Below are 9517 nucleotides of genomic sequence, written 5' to 3' on the forward strand. Positions count from 1 at the left end.
TGCTCATTTGTCATCACCCTCATGTTCTTGAGTAAATGAAATTCCATTTTCTGTACGATTTAACAAAGATTCCTCAACTGAATTCCTCAAAGTAAGACACCAGTTTAGCCTAGATCAACCATGACTGACTGAGATTAGGTAACCTAAAACACCTAAACTTCATTTTTCTTTTTTGTTACATGAGAAGGTAGACCTACATTTCACTAAGACTTCTTCTAAATCTAATTTTTAGTATTTTAAACTCTTAACTGAGTGGCCGTAATGTGTTAAGCACAGTGGGAGGAATTCAGAGATACGGTAATCTCTACCACAGTCTGGAAGAGGTTCACAAAATAGTAGGGGACTAAACAAATATAAATAACTACAAGGCTGTATATAAAAGGCATTTGAATTGTATATACCCTACACTAAAGGGTGTAAAGGGAGAAATCAGTTTTGTGTGGCTGTTCCATTAATTTGTCACAGTGCAGGAGGCACTTGAGCAGGGCCTTGAAGAATGGCTAAGCTAAGGAGGAGGACATTCAAGGGGAGGGGATAACATTAGCAAAATCATACAAGCTACCCGTATCATAATTATGGTCATTCCTTAGGAACAGTCTGGGTAAGGTGTTACCACTACTACCACTGGATACTAGATGTTACAAAGAGATGAATTCTAGATGATTCCTGCTTGTTTGGATAACTTGCTTAAGATTCATTGTTTCCAAAACAGATGCACATACCCAGATAAGGTCAACATACCATGCACTAAATGCCATGGGTCAGGAAAAAAACAACAACCCATATATCTGTTACTTTCCATTCATATAAAGTAAGATGGGATTTTGCTTCCTTACATAGAGTAGTGGATTCACCACACATAGAAAGGCGATTTAGATGCTAGGAAAGAACAACCCTCCTCCCCAGTACAATTCCTGATATTATAGCTGTTCAAAAGTAGGAGAGACTACTATAGTGAACTGGCCATCATTCCTTCACTATGACTATTTCAGTGAAAATGAGAGGATTGGTTATCAGAAATGGCGTAGAAGGAGTGTTGCATTGGACTGAAAGATGTGTGTATTTTGATATGAATTTGCTGACTGATTAAATTTTTTTGATATTATAGGAGAATAGAATAGTCTTTGTCCTCAAGGGATTTGGAATTTAGTGAGAGAGGCATATAGCAAACAATAAACCTTACTCAGAGTGTGGTTTAGACTTTTCTTGTTCCTTCATATTATTAAGTAAAGTTCCAAGATAGTTTGGGGGGTATCAAGCAAGAACAAGCCCAGGATGCTGTGATACAGTTTGCAAAAAGGAACTGGGTTGATCTACAAAATTCCATAATTTATAACAAATGAGGTTTTAGAAGTCCTACTCAAGGCTGTGATAATTGAGACCTGGAGAATGGCTAACATCAAGAAACAGTCTTAGGGAGAAGAGAGGGCTGTGTGTAGGACTTTGATGATTGTCTTAATCCATAGAGCAGGAGAAGAGTAAGATAAAACAACAACAAGAAAAAACAATCAGAAGAACCATCAGAGAAGTGATCAGGAAATTTAACTGTCAAAGTTATTGTGTTAATTAGATGTCAATATGAATGATTGCATCAGGCCAGCAGATTTGACTGTTTAATAGTAACAATGACAGCGGCAGTCTTTTTTGGCCCTGCTATTTATAGCCAGCTTCAGCTCTTCGTGAGCCCTATTGCTATACTCCTTTTCCTCCTGAATGGATGCAGTCCTCACTTGGAGCAAAGTTGCACCATCCCAATAGAGAGGACATTTATTGGTTAACTTCTCAGAATCAATTCCATTCTCCTTATCCTGTCCAAAGCATTCTGATTCTTCTTCTTTTTTTAAAAAAAAAAAAAAAAGATTTTATTTGTTTATTTGAGAGATAGATATCTCAAGTAGGCAGAGAGGCAGACAGAGAGAAGAGAGAGAGGAAGCAGGCTTTCTGCTGGGCAGAGAGCCTGATGTGGGGCTCGATCCCAGGACCCTGGGATCATGACCCAAGCCGAAGGCAGAGGCTTTAACCCACTGAGCCACCCAGGCATCTCCATTCTAATTATTCTTTAATAATTCATTTTTCTGTCCATTTTCAACCATGTGGATTGTTTACAGTTGATCCTATCCTTCAGTCGTGAGGTATCCCAACACTCTGGTTATAGTAATTTGTTCAGAGATGGGCATGCAACTGAATCCAAGCCAGTGAAACAAAATGAGATATTCAGCGAGACTCCTGGAAAAATGGAGTTTGTTAACCCCCTCTGTATTTAAACTCTGTAACCCAAAGCTGCCAGCTGCCATCCTGGTTCTGTAAAACTTAAGTCAACCTGGAATAGACTCAAAAACAGCTGATAATTAGAGAGGTTGAAAACGAGTCCAGGTCATACTGTTTGCGCCCATACATTAAACTCCTCTTAAAGCAAGAAATATCCCTGAACAATAGTTTTTTCTCAAGTGGCTTCAATTTTTGTTTTCTTTTACTTGTAACATGAAGGGTTTTAACCAACGAACACAATAATACTTAAGTCTGGACTTGAGTGGACTAATTAACATGTCAAGTTCCCAGTCTGCATTTAGGATGCTATGAGATCAAAACTGGAAGTTGCTAAAGTCCAGAGAGAGGTTTTAGTGATGGTTCCTCTGAGAAAAATGCACTGGTTGAACTAAAAGGAAGACTTCTCCTAAATGAAGGGGCTTAGTGTAGAGTAGAGTAAAATAGGATCCAAACAGCTTGTATGTAATCCCTTTCTTGGCACCACTTCACATTATCATTATGCCCCTGTCAAGCTGACTTCTTCAGGTGATTTTAGCACCTCAGACAGTTAGAATAAACTGAAGGTTTATATCAGTTGCAGTTTTTACCTGCCAAAAATAGTACCCAATCTAGCTAAAGATATATACATATTTATAAATACAAATATGTAAGAGAGTGTGTGTGTGTGTGTGTGTATATATATATATATATATATATATATATATATATATAAAATATACCAGTCCTAATTTCTGCAACTATTCACAAGACTGTAGTTAGTTTCTGACAACCTATCTTCCAGTGCCCTTTACATATTTCCTTCATTTTTTGTCAGTATCTCAACTAATTGGGGCTCTTATTCCAGTACAGTGACCCAAATCTACACTGCTGAATAAAACATTTTCACTATTTTATAATTTATATTACTCACTATTCTGTTGACCCAGATTTATTTGGTCAGACTCAAAATGAGATAGGATACAACTTGAGGTTTTGTTCTTTCTCTGAGAGCTTGAAACTGTCACACTGCTTTTCTCTCTCTCTCTCTCTCTCTCTCTCTCTCTCTCTTGTGTGTGTGTGTGTATATGTGTGAATTCAGTGGAAAGAAGTGGTAACTGTCTAGATGCTTTAATATTTAAGTTAATATATTTTATTCTTAGAAAAAACAATTTGGGAGTATACACAGTAAAAGGAGAAATTGATGAGTCAGCACCCCCAAGTAAGCCTCAGAATACACCTGTTCCATAAAACTAGCTCATGAACTACCTCTTGCCTATTGCCACTAGGTGACAGTCTTTACAAATATTTTATCTGGAAGAGTGTCTTTCTGTTACAGAAATTAGATTCTGTTGGGAGAGATGGTTACCTTTCTAGTTTCAGCTAGAATATTAAGCAAGTGCATATATTTGTTATAACCTACACTTTTGGTCACTTGAGGTCATAGTTATTCTTCATCTGGAGGAGTAACTTCTCCTCCTACCTAGAAAGTTTATTTCTTTCTACAGACTGGATTGCTTTAAAATTCATGTAAATCCCTAACCCCCAATGTGACTGTATTTGGAGATAGGGCTTTAGGAGGTAATTATGGTTAAATATGGTCATAAGAGTGGGGCCCTAATCTGATAAGATTGGTGGCCTTATAAGAAGAGGAAGAGAAAAATCTTCGTCTCTCTCTGACTCTCTCTCTGTCTCCCAATGCAGCACAGAAGAAAGGTCATGTGAGAAGGTGACACCTACAGATCAGGAAGAGAGCCCTCCCCAAGAACTGAGTAGGCCAGCACCTTGACTTTGACTTCTCAGCCTTCAGAACTGTGAGAAATGAATTCTCTGTTAAGTATTTCATTATTGTAGCCTAGAGCAGACACTCCATGGCTGGAGAGGCCTTATAAGTAATGGTTAAGAATGCAATACATCTTCTGGAGTCAACATCTGGGTTCAGTTGTAGGCTCTGTTACTCCCTAGCTTTGTTACCTTTAACAAACTACTTATCCTCTCTAAAACTTGGTTTCCTCAAGTACAAAGTGAGATAAAGTACCCAATTTGATAGGTCATTGTGTAGTTTAAACACTTAGCATCATATCAGTAATGTCACCTGTTAATAAAGCATTGTCTCAGCTCAAATGTTACACTGTCTGGGATAGGAAAGGGTTCCCCTTTTCTGAATCCTTATACTAGGGTGTGTCTTTTATGTATAGTCTGTAGCACCCTGTGCTTATCCTTTGGAACACTTAAAATAGTTTGCAATAATTTGTGTAATCTATGCCCCCCTTACTAAACTATAAACTATTTGAGTCTAGAAAGTCTTATATGTGTTTTACTCATTGCAGTTTCTCTCAGCAAGTGTCGTATTGTGTGGGACAGGTAGGTGTCAAAGTTGAGTTTGATTAATGAATGATAAATTAAATTCATTAATTTAAATGAGAAATCTGTAAACTCTTTTTGAGAGAACCAAGTAAGGTAACTTGTAAAAGAATTACTATTCTTAATTCTGAATGAAAAGTGCAGAAAATATATTAATTGTTTATGTGAAACAAATTAAGTGTCCTAAAGATGGTATACCAAATAATCTGAAATCATTCACTTCATTCATTAATCACTTCATTCACTTATTATATGTGTCCCTCATTTGAATCAATATTTCTTCATTGAGAATTTATATATTGATATAATGTATTTAATTCAAACATTTTAGATTATATTAAGGAACCCGGTATAGGAAATACTCTACTGGAGAGGCCTATAAAGCAAAGAATTCTTGGCTTAAGTAGATGTTCACTTTTGTATAAATACAGAGTTGTATTAAATTCTTTTAAAGGAAGATAGACCCTTGATGAAGTTAAAGTTTTAAGACTCATGTTTTCCTAATATTTTATCATGCCGTGGGTGGATTTATCTATTTCCTGGAAAACAAAGCTTGTGGTCCTATTAGTTTTCCAAAAAGAGAAAATATTAAAAAGGGTGTATAATTTCAGTAATTATCTTAAAGTCCTTTGGATGTGACATGGCCAGCTAAGTCAGTAAGGTGACCCAAAAGAATAATAATAAGAAGTGTTAAGTTTTTCATGTTTAAACAGATAATTTTTTGTTTCCAGCGTTTTCTCAAAATATGGGGCATAAGTATTTTGTGGGCTTTATATACCGTAGATGGATAGGAAACATTCCCTGTTTCCTATCATGGTGATAAACCTTTAGGCAGCCTTGATACAGGATGTGATCCTTTTTTCAGTCATTGCCTTACCATTTTATTTGCCTCTGCGTTATCAGGCAGGATGCCTGGATCCTGGATTCATCACAAATGAACTCCGTCAACTCCCCCATGACACAACACATGCTGGCAGTATTTGTCTACTTTTGATAAATTGGTCAGTCTTGTGAAATACTTCTCTAAACTAAAGTTCTGGAACTTGTCAGGTGTCCTCTCTGACACTCATGTCTTCCTTTGGCTTTCAGATTACCCAACCAGCTGGGGTAAAGCCAGCATCCTCCCACAAAGCATGTTTCTTTGTAAATTCTGATCTATTGGCTTTTGGCACTAAAAAGTAATGCTCTTACACTTTCTGTCGGATTCAGATCAGCACTGAATAATCTCTTGGGGGTGAGTGACCTTTTAAATGTTGGAGACATAACAATTCCAGGGATCAGTGTTCATTTAGCAGTTTGTAAGAAAAATCAGAAGGAACACAGTGTCCTTTTGACTACATTTGAATGTAGCAAGGCCTAAATCTCTATGCACAAAGAAAGTATGTCTTCTGAATTACGAAGGTGTGTAGTCATTATTATTATATATGACTGAAGGCAGGAGTTATGAAAGGGTCTTGGGTGACTGTTACCATTCTACCTATAAAACTCCTGGCAAAGGGATTAATAGTTATCCTATAAATAGAGGCAGAATTAAGTTCTTAAAAACAGCATCCCATTCATACGATTTAAATCTCCCAGCCAAATGGAAAATGGGTTTAAAAGTAACATCTAGTCTATTTTTAAATACAGTTGGGAGATCTGATTTCATTTCTACTCCCACAAAAATAAGTAGTGTTACTCTCATCCTAAGAAATAGATATACATATGTACATTTCAAAGAATGGTTTCCAAACTTTGTTCTACATTAGAAACACCTTATATAGAACATTAATGAGGAGCTTTTACAACCTCTGATGCTAAGGCTGTATGCAACACTAATTAAATTGGAATATCTGGGGGACGCCTGGGTGGCTCAGTTGGTTAAGCAGCTGCCTTCGGCTCAGGTCATGATCCTGGCGCCCTGGGATGGAGTCCCACATCAGGCTCCTTGCTCAGCGGGGAGCCTGCTTCTCCCTCTGCCTCTGCCTGCCATTCTGTCTGCTGTGCTTGCTCTCCCTCTCTCTCTCTCTGATAAATAAATTAAAAAAAAATCTTTAAATTGGTATATCTGGGGTTGAGTGCCAGGCATCAGTAATTTTTAAAGATACCAGGGAGAATGCAATGTCCAGTGAAGTTGGGAACCTGGGTTAACACAGTCATGTACTCTCTTCTACACTCCAGCTTTTCTTTTTTTTTTCTTTAAGATTTTTCTTTGTTTATTCGACAGACAGATATCACAAGTAGGCAGAGAGGCAGGCTGAGAGGGGTGGGGAAGCAAGCTCCCTGCTGTGCAGAGAGCCGATGCAGGGCTTGATCCCAGGACCCTGAGATCATGACCTGAACCAAAGGCAGAGGCTTAACCCACTGAGCCACCAGGCGCCCCCCAGCTTTTCTTCATTGCTTCTTTAGTTCACTGGTTCTCACCCTGACTGCTCATTAGAATCACAGGCATCTTCAAAAAAATTTAAAAAATCTTATTTATTTGGTCACAAGGCAGTGTGTAAAAATCAGAAATGTTGGGATACCTGGATGGCTCAGTTGACTGGGGGTCTGTCTTCAGCTTGAGCCACGATCCCAGGGTCCTGGGATCGAATCCCTGGATTGGGCTCCCTGCTCAGCAGAAAGCCTACTTCTCCCTCTGCCTGTCTCTCTCTCTCTTTCTCTTTCTCTCTCTCTTTGCCTCTCATGAATAAATAAAGAAAATCTTAGAAAAAAAATAGAATTGGAAATGTTTAGCTGTTCCCCAAGTGACTCTAATGTGTAGCTCTGGTGGAATCACTGGGCTAGTTGATTGTAGAAAGAGGTAGGATAAGGTGGGTCCTTTAGTCTTTTCCTGGCAGTTAAGAGCTTTGTACATTTTAAAATTATTGTTCACTAGCTTTGTTGAATGTATTTTTTCTTCAATTCACTAGGCTGTTAAGTCCAACCATTTTCTTGGTGGTAGGATTGCCCAATAAAATTCAGGACAGCCAGTTAAATTTGACTTCAGCTAAGCAATGAATAATTTTTAGTACAAGTATGGTCATGCAATATTTGTGATATATAATAAAAAAAGATTGCTTATTGGAAATTCAAATTTAACAGGTATCCTGTATTTCCATTTGCTACTTCTGACAATGCTTAGTGGTAGGAGAGCATAGCTCGTTCTTGGGAAAATCAGCAGCTGAATTCAGGGGGAGTTCCACCCTTTTAATCTTCAGTTTATAGTCTGTATTTTAGCTCTTACCCCTTCTAGCTGTAGAGGTGGTAGATAAAAAGGCAGGAGCATTTTGGGAATTAAAAATTGCTTAAAATCCTGGAATGAGCCAAGAACACTCACATTTTCCCTTTCTTTAGGGTATCATTGGGTGATACCCATCAGGGGAGCAGCATAGGAGATGAGGGGGGTCAGCATGCAAGAAAAGAGAACACTGAAGGAGGTGGAGATCTGAATCTTCAATATAAACTTTAGTTTCAGGAATCCCAGTTCTGTCTGTGCTCTCAAGAGGATTGCCATTTTGAACCTTTTCTGTGACTTTCAAGTAGTTCAGAATTGCTTTTTTAAAAATTATTATTTCTTCTTAATCTATCTGAATTTCAGATCCTTTCTCCTTTGGCTGGAGTTGAGATAGATTCCAGGTGAAACTGTTCCTATAGCTTACTGAGTCTGAACTAATGGAAACTTCAGATTGTCCCTAGCAATCTTTAAGAACCCACTCATCTCTGGGACGCCTGGGTGGCTCAGTTGGTTAAGCAGCTGCCTTTAGCTCAGGTCATGATCCCAGCGTCCTGGGATCGAGTCCCACATCGGGCTCTCGGGCTCCTTGCTTGGCAGGGAGCCTGCTTCTCCCTCTGCCTCTACCTGCCACTCTGTCTGCCTGTGCTCACTTTCACTCCTCTAAAAAAAAAAAAAAAAAAAGAACCCACTCATTTCAAGAGGCTTCCCAAGCAGTCTGGGTGCCTTTCAGCCCCATCCTCAAAGGGCTGTTCACCACAAGCTGATGCTGATCCCTGAAATTTCCTTCCATCCCACCGTCACAAATGGGCTTTGAGCTGTAGATAAAAAAGTCATAAAAGTCATGGATAGGTGTATTTCTTGGTCTATAGCAGGCTCTATACAAAAGGAAAAGGAGCAAGATATCACAGTAATTCCCAGAAAGCAGGTGATGTCATGATTTAACCAAATTGGAGCCTGACATTTTGATGAACAACTCTTGAGCACCTCTCATAATTTCCTCCATGGAGGAGATAGGCAAACAGGTAATATGTCAAATCCCCATTTGTCAGTCCAAGTTTACTAATAGAAGGAGGTGAAAGAGGTGAAGCACATTAACTTTTAATCTGTTAACACGGATTTTTTCCCCCCCACTAAATGTTAGATGTCTAAAAGGAAAATGCACACTAGCAGAAAGGAGACAAGACAGAGGGTGATAAGAAGGGGCTGAAAACTGGCTTGCATCATGGAACATATTCTCAAGTCAGCTGGGCCCACTTTGTGCAGATGTTTTTATAGGAACAAGAAGGAGGGATCGGTGTTCTAGTATTTGGCACATTAATGAAGCAGTGGAATATCTCTGTGATGCTGCTCCTTTCTGTAGCTGGAGGTGGAGGTAGAAGATCAGAGGCTTTGAGATAAATTTATTGTTCAGACTGAGTTCAAAGAAATTGCATATGTTGATAGTAAGGCTTTTTTCCAAGTTTACTTAAAAAGGGCTAATTTATTTTTTAGATTGCTGACTCTACTCTGTAAACCAAAGAGCTGCATGTTTACTTGCCTGTGGATGAAATGATCAAATCATCATCAGATATCAGATAGGTGGGCAAGCATGTATCTTGTTGGAGATAATAGTTTCAAAATTGATCTCCTTGAGTCTAAATGTTGAGCATGTTTTAGGGTAATGTAGATTAAGTCTTCCTCTTCTCTAGATAGTTTTTTTGGCTTCCCCCTTTT

Source organism: Mustela erminea, chromosome 3 (assembly GCF_009829155.1).
Source record: "Mustela erminea isolate mMusErm1 chromosome 3, mMusErm1.Pri, whole genome shotgun sequence".
NCBI classification, from domain to species: Eukaryota; Metazoa; Chordata; class Mammalia; order Carnivora; family Mustelidae; genus Mustela; species Mustela erminea.